The 14,434-nt window shown below is 44.5% G+C and overlaps 1 pseudogene; it reads left to right on the top strand.

Annotated features, from left to right (window-relative positions):
• The first annotated feature begins 9,005 nt into the window (after positions 1-9,005).
• On the top strand, positions 9,006-10,209 carry LOC149361729 (uncharacterized; annotated as a pseudogene).
• The last annotated feature ends 4,225 nt before the right edge of the window (positions 10,210-14,434 follow it).

Raw genomic sequence — 14,434 nt, 5'->3', positions numbered from 1 at the left:
CTACAAAAAGAAATTTAAGGAAGAAGATGACACATGTGCAGTGTGTGGTAGATCTGTGGAAACAATTGAACACCTCATACTCAGATGTGATGGTATTCATTCGGATGTTTATGCAGGCACAGTCACTCTTCCTGAGGCCCTAGGGTTTAAAGATAACAATGGGTTTGTAAATAAGTCTGCAGTGGAAGTTATCAAAAAGCGATTGGAGGATTGCTGCCTGAAAAGCAGAGATGTGGCATACGGTTAGAATTGTAGAAAACCGTAGGTGAAGATGATGACGAATCTTAATGAGAATTGCCAACACAATCAACAAAAAAAATAGTAAAGTAAGAAAAGCTGAGCATGGTGGCAATTGACACCACCCCGTTTCAAAGGGGGCGCTCCTATCCGTCCGTCCGTCCGTCCGTCCGTCCGTCCGTCCGTCCATCCGTCCATCCATCCATCCATCCATCATTCCATCCATCCATCCATCCATCCATCCATCCATCCATCCATCCAAACTCGGTTGTAGCAAGGCGACGAGCCGGTCCTAGGAAAACGGGTATTTCTTGCGAACACGTCTGTTTTAACTTCAGCTGACTATTGACCGTCCTCCTATATGCTAGCCGTCCCAGTTAGCTCAATTAATTAAGCGGCTGCTTTGATGAAGCGGTGGTCTGTAGTTCAACCCACTGACCAGGACGAATTTTGTTTTAACTACGAAATTTCTGTGGAACCTGTATGGCTTTCCATTATAGCCATATTGCTGCACAAGAGTGAATACCATTCTGCATCTACTCCCTTATGGCAAATGTACTTCACCTTAACGGACTGCCCTAAACCTGTGACCAACCCAGGTCTCATAAGCCCCACCAGTGGCTATGTTGGAACTGCCACCTGCGGGAGCAGTGACGCATCGCCTAACCGCAGCACCACTGCGCGAGTATTAGTATGAGGACTGCCCACTATCGATGAAAGCGATTCGGATGGTCGTCACGCCATCTACACCACGTGACCACAAGTAGACCAATCATAGGGCGTCGCAAAATTTGCAAATGTGAAGATCTCCGAAATTTTGGAGATAGGCTCTAGCCAGATAATTATAATGGAGTATTGGGTGGATTAAGGCAGATTAATGGGATAATGAAGAAAATTTGATCCGATAATTTGATGGAAGGCACTATAAATTCAAGAATGCGATGATTCATCTATAATTTATAAGAGGAAGTGAATAATTTTCAACCAGTGTTTTGGCGTAAAAATCATAGGAAAATCATTTTAGACACCATAGCAGGCAACTTTAATCCAATGGCAGCTTCTTCTTTATGAATGTGGCTACGAAAGCCATCATGTTTTTATTTGTGTGGTTGCGTCATACAATTCGCAATGCCAGTGCAGGGCAGCCAAAGAGAACATTATTTGGTTAACCCCACTGCCTCACTTCTTCCTCTCTATCCCTGAGATATTCACGGTACCTGTTTGCTGCATCGTAATGTGTAGCCTACCTAGCTTTACTAATTCCCATCTGCCTAACCTTCCTGAAGCCTTTTTTAGAACAGATTATTTGCCAGAGAGAAGCACAAGACAGTGATGCGCGTGTGGCTTCTGAGAAGAGAAGCAGCGTGCCTGTGCGTTTTTATTTCTGCCAGCAGCGCCTATAGCTAACGCGATGAGCAAAAGCGCCGCGCATTCCCAGCGGCCTGATGTTTCTGAACCTTCGTCCACTAAAACGCCTGGAATGCTCTGCATCGTCATCACTTGTACTAGTTTCTTACTCTTTCGATAGGCTAGCGAAGTAAGATATAAAAAAGACGAAGAACCATAGAAGAAGAACACTGTGCCGCCATTTTGATAGAAGTGTACTGGTAGTTTAATTCTTCCGTGGTCTGAAAGAACCGCGGCGAGAAGGGCAAAAGGGCGCCGGTCGCGCCCTCATTTGTTCTCAGCGGTGCCTAGGCTCCAAAGATGATCATTTCTAGCTGTAGGTGCCGATGTGTGCGGCCGCTGCGCGTAGCGTCGGTAAACAGATCGAATGCGAAAGATCACATGCTGCTGAAACAGGCAGCATGTATGGGGTCTCCTCCATCGTCGCCTCTTTCACGGCAGGGAACGAAAGGAGTCATCAAAGCACGCAGCTCTCAGTCTGGCCGGCTGGTTACGGAAATCGTCTCCTGAGTACATAGAAAAATGCTGGATCAACAGGCGTCGGTGGGAAAACGGCATAGTGCAATGTATTCATTTTTTTCTTGCTTAAAAACGATTTGTTCATTTGCTTTGCTGATTTCTACCTGTACATAATGACTGCCGTTAGATCGTTTCAGAATTTCAGTGCACACATTTCTATTGCTAAGAAAAAATGGCACCGTAACAGTTAACATTACTTTAAGGCTGCGTTCCCAGGAAATTATTTATGAAACAAAATATAGTTCGAGATTAAAAACCGCATCGGTAATTCTTGAGTCCAAAGCAGAGTTGTCATACAGCACTTGAACGTGTCTACAATTTCGTCCACTTTTATCGAATGCCAAACAGAAAGGTAAATTCTGCCCACCATATCTTGCATCAGGTTTCTCTTTTCCCGTCGTCATAGCTCGCACTTGACGACAGAGGGCTACTCTCCTCTCTTTCCGCAGCAACCTGAAAGGCTCGGCTGCCTTAGCAGGCTGCAGATGGCAAAGATTCATTAGTTTGTTTCCCAAATAGCCGCAACCCCCCCCCCCCCCCCCCCCCCTAGCGCATTTCAATTATTCGTTTAGGGATTAGAAAATACTCCATGCCACTGGCCTGGCGTGTGCAGTTCTAAATAGAAGAGCAAGAGAGAGAACACGAGAGCAGAACGAGGTGAACAAAAAGGGCACATCAATATGGAAAGTCTCAAAAGCAGAAGCGTCTCTTCAGAAAGAAAACTAGTGTACAACAAACGACAGTCTGCTGCAGTAATCAACACAAAGCAGCCGTGTACAAGAAGGAAAACAGAAATTATCTTCACTGCAGCGCCATATTAGAATCAGAGTGACAACGCTTTCGGTCATCTGCAGCTTGAAAGGAGTGATGGAGCTCGTACCATAAGGTTTCTTTATTCTTAAAGCGAGACAACTGTGGTAACTCTAACAAGTCCTCTGTTTGAAAGAATTACATATTATGGAAGCAGTTATTTATTTCTGTATAATATATATTAGTAAAACAACCTTTACCGGCTAATCTTGAAGTGGGGATCCAAGGCCTCAATTACGGTCAAATTCACCAGTTAAACTGTCAATTACTGCTATTATAATTCACGGAAATTAAGCTCATGGAGCTTCACGCTCAAACTGCAAACTGCACGCTTAAACTGCATATCTTTCCTCTTACCATGCTACGCGTAACATGCTATAATTGAACATGTGAGGACTAGAGACTTCATTACAAAGAAATGTCCACAGTCTTCACACCCCGCCAAAGCCCCAGTACTTCGACTGAGACGTTGGACTCTGGACGTTGCTCAAACTGTCGTCCAGTGGTTCCCGTGGCATGTGGTTCTACGTTAGATGTTTTATGCCTGTTTGCTTTCGCCAACCAGGCTCTACTCGTCGCTATTCGTATTCTTGGGCAGTCGGAAATATTCGGCCATCAAATCCGCAGCTGGCAGGCCAAAACTCTTGAGTGTGCGAAAATTCTGCTGCCTTAAGGAGGGAACGACCCTGAATATCTAAGAAGTAAACACGGCTGGCACCTGAGCGTCACATGACTGCTCGCCACTTTTCATATTATCGCGGTCTTTCGGCATATATTCCATCACCAAGAGAAACAAGGCTGATAAGGGTGCCGACCATGTCCCGACAACCTTATCCGCCTGTCCCGAATTGGCCCTTTCTCGCACTACTGTTGGTGCCGCGCTTTCATACGGGTTGGTAGGTCGGTTAGCGAAGCCTTAACGCCTCACGAAAGCAGTGGAGTACTGCGCGCGCTACTTGATAGATGACTTTTACTCTCCTTTCCGTAGAGCCTGACATTTCTCCTCTCTTTATTTTCCTCTAGCAACGGGTGAATCCGGTAGCTTTCTCCCCAGCGATAGGCTATAATGGCTAATTTAGTTTCGGTGCGATTCAGCGTAGTAGAGAATTACAAAGAGAAGAAATATCTAAATCTTAGAATTCGGGGTGAACAGCACCACCTAAATAGGGTGCTCACTGAATGGCAACTCTGTCTGCCCATGATGTTGCACTCTAGCTGTATCCTGTTCTAGACTCTCAAACATTGGACCGTGTTTCCCGACATCTGTGAATCTCTGCAGCTATGTTCCCGCATTCGATGTATACAAAAAGTAAACAATACTAAAGCTTCTCAGCACTATCAAACTAACGCTTTAATTATTGGCGTTTGGTTTTCGCTTGGAATTTTTATTCGATAACACCTATGCCCTCCTTTTCGCCCCTGCAATCTGGGTCCTCACGATCTAAAATCCGTTGGAATTAGGCCTGTAATGAATACATTACCCGTAGTTATCAGAGTTGATAACATTTTCTCTAGATTATAAGATTCGTTCGTGGAGCGTTTTTGGGGATGCAAGGCCTAAGGTTTTCCACCGAAGGAATCGAAAAGTACTGCGCCCTCCAATGGAGATAACAGTATTGTGCAGTACATTCAAGACGCCACGACATATGCATAAAACATGAATAGCCTAAGGCAATCTTTGACTTCGTGTCCTCAATCACGCCAGCCTTTGATCACTTCGAGAACAAAAAAATAAACAGCACCCACGCGCTTAGGTTTCTTCTGAGGTTTATTTCTTATGCTTCGTCTGGCAACGTTGTTTGTTTTCTGTTCTCAATTAAAAGAGCAAGTTTTGTTTCTTCTGTTAGATGATGTTTTGGAAACTCAGTCTTTTATTTCACCATCTCGCTAGAGTAATTAACGGAAAGGAAAAAAAGGTTTCTGGAAAGACCGCGCAATTTCAGAAACAGGCTTAGTTATCAAGTCTTCGCTTAGCCTCTGTAATGCATGGCGCGCTCTGCATGGATAGGGGTAATTACTCAAATGAGGTGTTCTGCAGTGCGTTAGTGGCTGAATACAACGAACGGGCTAGTATCGCGACGACGCAGAAGGCCGTTAAAACATTCCGTAATTGGTTCATCACGGTCTCCCGAGCCCTCGACTTAAACTAGTTACCCTACAAACCTATGCACCCAAGATATTCCATCATTGCCTCGTTTTGGAATCCCTCTTATAGCTAAAGCTAAGAGAAAAAAAAAAGCGGATCAGTCTTGCTTTGCTGAAGCGGGTCTCTGCATGAACTCACTATTTTATTGGCAATAAAATAAGGCGCTAATGGGTGCCGTCAGCACGAGTATGAGATTTCACAGCCGATAACTGATTTCTGATGACAAGAAAAAAAAATTGAATGTGAAGATGAACGCGCATGAACGCTACCTTGCACTTCGGAAAAGAGAAGAGCGATTATCAGGCGTAAGGAGAAAAGAAACCAGAGTTACCATGAAAATTGCCTGGGTGGTGGCGGTGTGATTGAGGCCCTTACTTGCTACCGGTAGGAAACATTTGGTGCTTCACTTGCGATAGTCGTTCTGCAAGAACTGCTTGTTAATCTGCCACGCAAAGGAAATCTTATCTTGGAGGAGGGAAATGTTAGAGCACTTCTGCATGGGCCCTTGATTCGGATGGGCCTAGTAATATTGGCGATTGTGTTAAAGAGAGAAAGAAGGCTTTTAAGACGAAATTAGCAGTGGTCGACTGGAGCAGCGCGTCTCTTTTGTGCTCCGTCACTTTGTCGGAAAGGGAAAGCGAAAAAATTTCATTTCAGTATTAATGCCCTTATTTCTGAATCATTTAGGTGAAACCCTAGAGGTGCAGGAAAGTTTTGAAGAAGGGAGTAGTTGTCCCGCGTGCGAACCCCGGGCCAGTACGGATTTTTATTCAACTACGAAGATTTTGTGGAAGCTCTAAGGCTTCCTTCTATAGCAGCATGGCTTTTCTTGGATGGATTTCAGTGAGTAATTACTCCGTTATTAAAAGCAATATATGCTGGCAATACAAAAACATTAGCAGGTGCTGGTGACTCCACCAGAACTACCACCACTTCTGATCTAGTGACGCCTCTGCGGAGCTGGTGAGGTTACGTCCTTCAAGCCACAAACAAATTCACGTAAATAATGGAACTGCAGCTATGAGAACCATGTGCTTACACCCGTGATTTATGTGCACGCCCAATTTGGATATATTACAGGCCGTCGTGAAGCCCGCCCCTGAAGCTCAGAAAACTTATGATAACGCCTTTCAAGACTAATTTTACACCTGTGTATCATCACTGAGTCCAAGAATTTGTTTTCCTGATTACTTAGTTTTTTTTTCTTTCAGCATGCTTTTACGTTCATTTTTTGTGCTTGCATTTGCCGATGCTATTGGGTCATTTTTTTCAATTTTATTTTTTGCTTTGTGTCTTCTTGCGGTTCTCTGCTCCTCAACAACATTTAGTCAGAAATATGATTGAAGGGTCAGTGTTAAGGAAATGCTGCGCAGGCATCGTGCTGGGTTTCGTCTGCAGCAACCTAATGCTCCAAAATCCCAAATTTGCGTTATTCTCGAATGTGCTTAATCCAATAAGCGACTGTGCCCAGCTGTTCTTGATGAAGGCAGTTTAATCAAGCGTCAAAGTGAGAGTCGTTTTTTTTTTTATTTCGCATGGTAACAAGCTATTGTTCTTTTAGATCATCGCTTGATGTATCCACACAAGACTACATAGGCTTCTCAGAAAATATTTTGCCACCGGCTGAACCGAGGGTGCAGCGTGATATCATAAAGGAAGTCTAGTAACTAGCGTTTGACACCTCAAGTGCAGCCTCTGCGGCCCCATGTAGTCTGGATTGCACGTGACACGAGTGCCATTTAACTTGAGCCTTATGAACCATGAGGAGGATACTAACGGCCACCGCGCTCTGTAATGGGAAAAACATTACACACGTTTATACCTGTATTCCGGTTCTATGCCGGAACAAAAGTCGCACCAGACTCTCAGACACTGAGGAGCCTGACTAAATACATGAAAAAGTGCGCACTTGAAGAGGAACAAGCGCCTCTTTGGTTGGTCTGTTTCGTTGTCTGTTGTCGCGCACTTTGTCGTTCAAACGCCTTTCAAATTCAGAGAAGGCCGTACCAGCAAAGCCCATGGGTGCTGTAAAATATGAGACAACCTGCGGACATTTTCTCTTTTGTGTAAAAACGTGGAGATCACATGGGCAAACTTCGCGTTTTCTTGAGCTATCTACCAAGTAATTGGTTTCAAAATGGGTACTTTTACCGCTTTGCTAAATTTGAACTCGAGTATAAAACGACCGGCTCAGTAAATAAGAGAACGGGTGTTCAAAGAACAGAATTCAATTTTTCTGATGTGATCTTCGTCTAGGGAATCGTTTTACGGTACTTTTAGAGGGGAAGAGCAGCAAAATTGACGGGATCGTTATGCTTTTTCGAGCGAATACGCTGCACTGAAACAAATTTAGAAGCTGCGTATTTACGCACATTTCAGAATACATTTTAGGCTATGCAGTACGATATGAAACCAGACAGCCCCGCACCTTCTGTAACGTATTAAATGCAAACATAAGTAACTGAGCTATATGATCTTGTTCGATGATTATGATAAAGCATTGCCTTTCGTCGTCATTATGACCTCAGTCGGACTGCAGAACCTATCATACTGAAGAAAATGAATAACAGCCAACATTAACTTTGTTTTAAGCTGAATTCACATTTTTTTAGAAGTGTGAAAGCTTTCGAGGTTGGCACGAACTTTTGCGCACAAATATTCCGACTTAATAAATGGTGTCCTTCAAGCTCCATAACAGTTGCACAACCCTTTTTACCCGCTTTGGAAGTCGTCACTGATCTTATCCATCGCGATAAAAATATTTTGCGGTGTGCTTCTCTCTACTTCCCAAACTATACGAGCTTTACCCATAATCTTTTTTTAAACCCTCCAAGCTAACTGAAGACAAGCAAACCATTGAACGGTGCACATTATACACAGTTGCTTTGTTGCATAAAATCATGTGGTGGTGGCAAAAATATTTATTGCTTACTAATGCAATAACAAAGCTGTTGGCTGGAAAAAATTATGGTTTGCTCACCCGTTTACCACGTATACTTTTGGGAAAAAGTTCGCTTCTCCGTTGGAGACAATCTGGTTGATAAGAACAAAAATGCAACAATGTCGAATGATAAACTCAAACCTACTTTTGGCATCGAGCCCCATCAGTGATGAAACTTTAGGCGCATGAAATTTCCTGGTCTTTGCTTTCTCGCGCAGTATCGTTTATTGGTGACGATTCTTGTGTTCATTGCTTTGTAGTCATTTTTTAGACCGAAAGCACTAATGCTATACCGCTTCCGTCTTCTGGAATCCTGATGCCTTGAAATGAAGCCTACAAACGACGAGCCTTCAACCTTCATACTCCAGAAGCACCATCAACCTGCCTACTCGCCATCGCTCTTCGTGGTTAGGGTGCCGTCTATATGGGATCTACCCAGCGCCACCCTCGATCCACAACCCTTTCCTACTCTTCCCCCCCCCCCCTTTTCCCTCCAGAAGCGCAATCGACTACACAGTCTCGCAACCTTACCGCAAAGTCTCCCAGCCAACCCACACACATACCTTCTCAACAATTCCTTCTCCTCCTCCGTCCGCACCATGACCATGTCCCGGTAACAATTGGTCAAAATACTTTCCTGCCCATCATGGCTTCTCCAGTGCTTAATGCGATAGCGCTTGCATAGTGAAAAAAAAAACATTTACACGCAGAGCTGTCTTCTAAGAAGAAATATGCAATACACATCCCATAAAAGGCAGTTTCAGACGACTTTAGAATTCTATACAGGGTGTTGCACGTAACTTAAACCAAAGTTTAAAAAAAGAAACGGTAAGCCGCAGCTCGTTGAAACCAACGATACATTGTTTGCCTTCATCTGCCGCTCTTCAGCATATTTTTTTTATTACACTTAATAGGCAGTTAACAGGGCACGGGAGCGCTACCAGGATGCGGTTCACCGACAATCGGTTCCTGTTTCTTGTGCAGCTTTTCTCGGCCCTGCTAGATCATGCCGGCGGCAGAAGCATGCAGCTGCCTTTAAGAATGACTCAGGGATCCGACACTGCCGACCTACGCCCTCCAGTCCAGCTACACGCACCCACATGGGATCACCGATGGATTCTACAATCAGCGACCACATGCGCAGACCACAACACGCATCTGCGACAAGTGGCGAGACCAGCAGACTGGGCTGTATATTGCCAATCCACGCACGCGGCGGCCACTGGGCACGGCGACCCTACCAGGATGCGGTTCACCGACAATCCGTTCTTGTTTCTTGTGCAGGTGAGAAAACGCTACGGCGTTTGTATTCGCTCTAACAACCCAAACTTGTTCGTGCTGCCGTGCCCGCGGCTGTTGTTTGATGTTTCTGTAAGTGCGCAAACTGCTATTTTTCGGGGGTGATATCGAAGCCAATCCTGGACCGGACATATCTCAGATACTTACGCAGCTTCAAGAAATTGCCTCAGACATAAAAGAAATAAAGGAGAATCGGCTGGCGGACACAGACAATAAACTCGATGCTCTGGCTAGACTAAAAAAAAAAGGTCACTTCCTGTTAGGAGCAGGTCGCTCAGATGAGCGAAGTCATGGAAACGTTAGAGGAAAAAATAGACGACTCGGACAACTGAAGCAGAAGATCTAATTTAATTGTATATGGCCTATCGGAGAGAGAGGAAGAGACCAAGGAAACACTTAAAGAAAGGGTGAATAAAGATATTGTTCAGGATAAACTGGAGCTTGACGCTGTGGCCATCGAGCGTATCCACCGTTTGGGGCAGCCAGCTGAAAACAAAATTAGACCTGTTATTATGAAGCTTTTAGACTACAGAGAGAAAGAATGAATACTGAAACGAAGGTTCAAGCTTAAAAATTCCGATCTGTCCATGGACGAAGATTTCTCGCGGAAAATTAGATATTCGAAAAAAGTTGTGGGACAGCGCGAAGCCTAACTGGGACAGTGGCGACAAAGTGTCCCTTTCCTTCAATAAATTGTACAGTGATAGTCAAGCATTTGTCTGGGACAGTCAAAACGCAGTAAAAGTGCCATTTGGGGGAAAAACAACCACAAAGCAACTACCACGGAAAGCCAAAACGACAACGTATTCAGTCCGCGAATGACACGTCGAAGAGCACAATAAAAAAATAAAATTATTGAACATAAATGCTAGAAGTGTACTAAATAAAGTAGAGCCACCCGAAATTGTTCTCATTGACCAAGATCCAGATATTGTGGCTGTTACAGAAACGTGGCTCTCGACTGATTTTGGTAGTCATGAAATCTTCCCTCCGAACTACTCAGTGATGCGTAAAGATCGGCTTTCCCGGGGTGGTGGCGTTGCATTGTTGATAAAGAACCACGTTTCCTTTATCCCTCTGCCGGTCATCCCGGGAGCAGAGGCAGTGTTTTGCAAGATTTTATGTGATGGGGTCAGCATTGTCGTGGGATGTGCATATCGGAGCCCCTCTTCCGGACATGATTGCTTGAGTGCTGTAAACGATTATATGGAAGTGCACGTACGGAACTCTAGACTAATCATCATCGCTGATTTTAACCTTCCGGATATTGACTGGGATACCTTGCACCATACTGCTCCGGCCTCAGATGCACTCATTGATTTAATGCTAAATTTCAATCGACATCAAACAGTCTCCCGTCCAACTCGGATACTAGGCACAGCAAAAAGCATTCTCGACGTAATACTTGTAAGCGAGAATTTCCCAATACACAAGACTAAGCTTGACATAATCGACGGAATTTCTGATAACAGTATACCAGTCTGCGAGCTATCACTCGATATTGTACTAACAACCCGCTCCTCACAATAGACTGTAAGTAATTTTTATAGAGCCGACGACGCTAGTATATTAACCCATCTTGCACACGAGTTTCAGATGTTTGCCGAAGCAGCATCTGAAGCAGACTCAGACGTAAACTCCCTCTGGCTTCAGTTCAAGGAAACCATTTTTTACTGTATATGCAGATATGTCCCCTCAAAAAACAAGCGCGTTAAAACATGGAACCTATGAATCACGCGAGAGGTCATTCATGCAAAACGCAAAGTGAAAAGGCTGCGTCGCTCCATTAAGTCAAAAGGTACGAACCCCGACAGAACACAAAAATTAGCCAGTGCAATTGAAATCTTCAAAGATAAAATGGTGAAATCAAAGGAATACTACTTTAGTGTTACGCTGCCTGCTTTGCTTGCTTGTAGCCCACACAGGTTCGGGAACCACTTCCGCAATAGAAACACAGCAGGGAACCAACAGACACCAGAGGAAAACAGTGCGAAGGCTAATTACTTTAATGACTTTTTTCAGTCTGTATTTACCAGCGATAACGGCGTTATTCCCCATATGGCAACAACCCCAACTTCAATTATCAGAGATATAACACAAATGATGACGCAATTTTCAATCTTCTCTTGAACATCGATGCGAAGAAAGCCAGTGGGCCATATAACCTACCCAATGCGTTTTTAAAAAGATACGCGGAATGATGCTGCAAATACCTCGGCATAATATTCCGCAAATCACTTGCTGTGTCAAAACTACCGGATGACTAGAAGCTGGCGAAAATCATTCAGATGCATAAAGGAGGAGATATCAGTAGTCCATCAAACTTCAGGCCCATTTCACTGACTAGCCCCGCATGTAAAGTTTTCGAACACATCATCGCAAAACATCTTACCGATTTTCAAGAGCACAATAATTTCATATCACCTGATCAGCATGGTTTCTGCCGAGGGCTGTCGACTATCACCCAGTTAATCGAAGTCGTTCATGACTTGGCCCTCAGCATCGATACCTGCAGTCAAACTGACATATTACTACAAGATTTTTCCAAAGCGTTTTATTGCGTGTGCCATAACAAACTAATCGCAAAGCTACAATGCATGATCGGGCAGGGGGAAGTTCTGGGTTGGATCAAAGAGTTTCTAACTAACCGTTCTCAATTTGTAATCTTTCAAAATATGCATTCTAAAATAACCGCGGTCACTTCGGGATTTCCAGAAGGCTCCGTTCTTGGCCCACTTCTATTTCTTATCTATATTCATGATTTCAACGCTCATATTAAATGTAACATTAAGCTATTTGCAGACAACTGCATCATCTACAGGAAAATAGAAAGCCTGGAAGACCACATTGTGTTTTCCCAGTCAATCGATGCTGTGGTGGATTGGTGCGATAGATGCAGATGGCCGTTAATTCTAAAGCATCAGTGTGCATGCCAGTAACCAGGAAAAAAGTATCCTCATATTTCCCTTACAGCATTCACGGTACGCCACTTATGAAAGTTTCCCAGCATGAGTATCTCGGTGTTTCACTAACCGCTTACTTTAGATGGGACGTACGCATCGCTAATGTAACATCGGAAGCATTATGGAAACTGTTGGTGTGGACACCACTGTGGGTGTGGACACCACTGCGCCGTGTGGGTGTGGACACCACTGCGCCGCAAGGGATTGTGCGAAAAGCTTATAAATAGGTATTTTGGTCCGTACAGAGTCCTGCGTCGCCTGAACTGCGTCAACTACGAAGTTGTCCCCCATGGAACTGTGATCGTCGGCCCTCCGCGTCAACGGCCTGAAATTGTGCATGTAGTGCGCTTAAAGCAGTACTTTTCGCGTGACTGAGCGCTGCGTTCACGCTGTGTTCCGTACCTTTTTCCCCTTACCCCACGTGTGAACTTGACTCACCCCGCATGTCATCTAGCGCGCATTGTATAGTTCATCTCACCCCTATTTTTCTTCTTTTTTTGCTCCTCCTCCCCTCACTGTACATATCCCATTCCACATTGAGACGATGTTTGCTTTCGCAGGGGGGGGGGGGGGGGGGGGGGGGGTAATAATGCCACGCGCCTAACGCGCCGCGCGGCCTCTGCGCTGAGTCGAAGAAGACGACGAAGCGGCGGTGGGCTCTCGAGGCACGCTGTTCTGTTCTGTGTCGTGGAACCTGGCTCGATAATTAAAACAAGGCTTGGGTTCTTCCCGACGTCTACCTTCACGGCTCTTCTGGTCGTGACAATATATTTGCCCGTTCCAGACTTGACCGACACGACACAAACATGCACTCACTCTAACTGATTATTCCAATCACACAGATGCATATAAACATTAATTTTTCCTGCCGCTATCTGAGAATGGAACAGACTGTGTGCCTCGATTACCCATGCGCCGACCTTAAAAACATTCGCTACAAGGCTCGAGGCCAGTATTGCCACAGAGTAACACCCTCAGTACTACACATGGGCCTCTGAATATTTATAATTCGTTTCACTTCCGTTCCTTCTTGTGGTGTTAATCAGTGCATCACCCCTTCAGTAGTCATAGTTTTTCCTCCTGGGTTCGATTGTGCGCTATCCTTCAGTATTATTATTGTTTCCATCATATACGCATCTTTTCTTGAGCGCCAAGGTTTTTTCTTTCGATTTTTATTTTCGTTACTAGGTGCATGTTGTTCACACTCTTAGCCGTGCTTGATCACTTCATATCATAGCCTCGTCTAGAGCCGATTGTACATTGTTTGTCTTCAGGTAGGCAAATAAACAACTGTTCTACCAGATTTATCTTGGCATGTATTCTTGCCGCGTTGTGAAATTTCCTTGTATTGTGTGATGTAGTTCTTGCCTCAGTGTAACTGTTGTGTATGTCCACCTGCGAGGGCCTCGTAAAGGGGCCTGCAGTATTGAAAATAAATAAATAAATAAAAGCAAAGATGCATTATACAAATTTTTAAATATTCATTTTAGTCCCAAGACTGTTACGTTAGGTTGTAGAGCAGGTTTATAAACAACCCATCGAGTTTATTGTACCAACTTATCTCCTACGGGGTCCTTTTTTCCGGCATCTAAAGAAAGCAAGCGAAATATGAAAAAAATGCCACGTGACTACGCTCGTGCGCTTCCAAATTGCAACGCTCTCAACGGCGCTTCGAGCAACCGAAGCGTGCCCGCTGACCGTGTGCTAAGTGAACGGCCGACGCGCCTCTGCGGGAAGTGCTGACGCACTGTAAAGCCGCTGCTGAGAGACTTAATTAGAGACCTAATGATGAAAAGCCATCGGCGAGTCGCAAATTACTTAAATATTCTCCATTAACTATTATCCCCAACTGCTGTTCTCGATCCAGGCCTCGGAACACGTGTAAATAGGTGGTGAAAACCATTAGCGAGATTGTGTCCCTCTGCTTGACACCGTTCCTTATTGGAATTTTATTGCTGACTTCATGGAGAACTATGGTAGATGTGCAGATGCTATAGACATCTTCCAGTACTTTCACATCAGGCTCTTCTACACCCTGATTCTGCAATGTCGGCATCACTGCATGCTGAGATTTCCACTGACTTAAATGCTTTCTCATAATCAATGGAGACT

This window comes from Amblyomma mixtum, chromosome 2 (assembly GCF_055824585.1).
Source record: "Amblyomma mixtum isolate Tamu chromosome 2, ASM5582458v1, whole genome shotgun sequence".
NCBI lineage: Eukaryota > Metazoa > Arthropoda > Arachnida > Ixodida > Ixodidae > Amblyomma > Amblyomma mixtum.
This window is presented reverse-complemented; position numbering and strand designations above follow the sequence as displayed.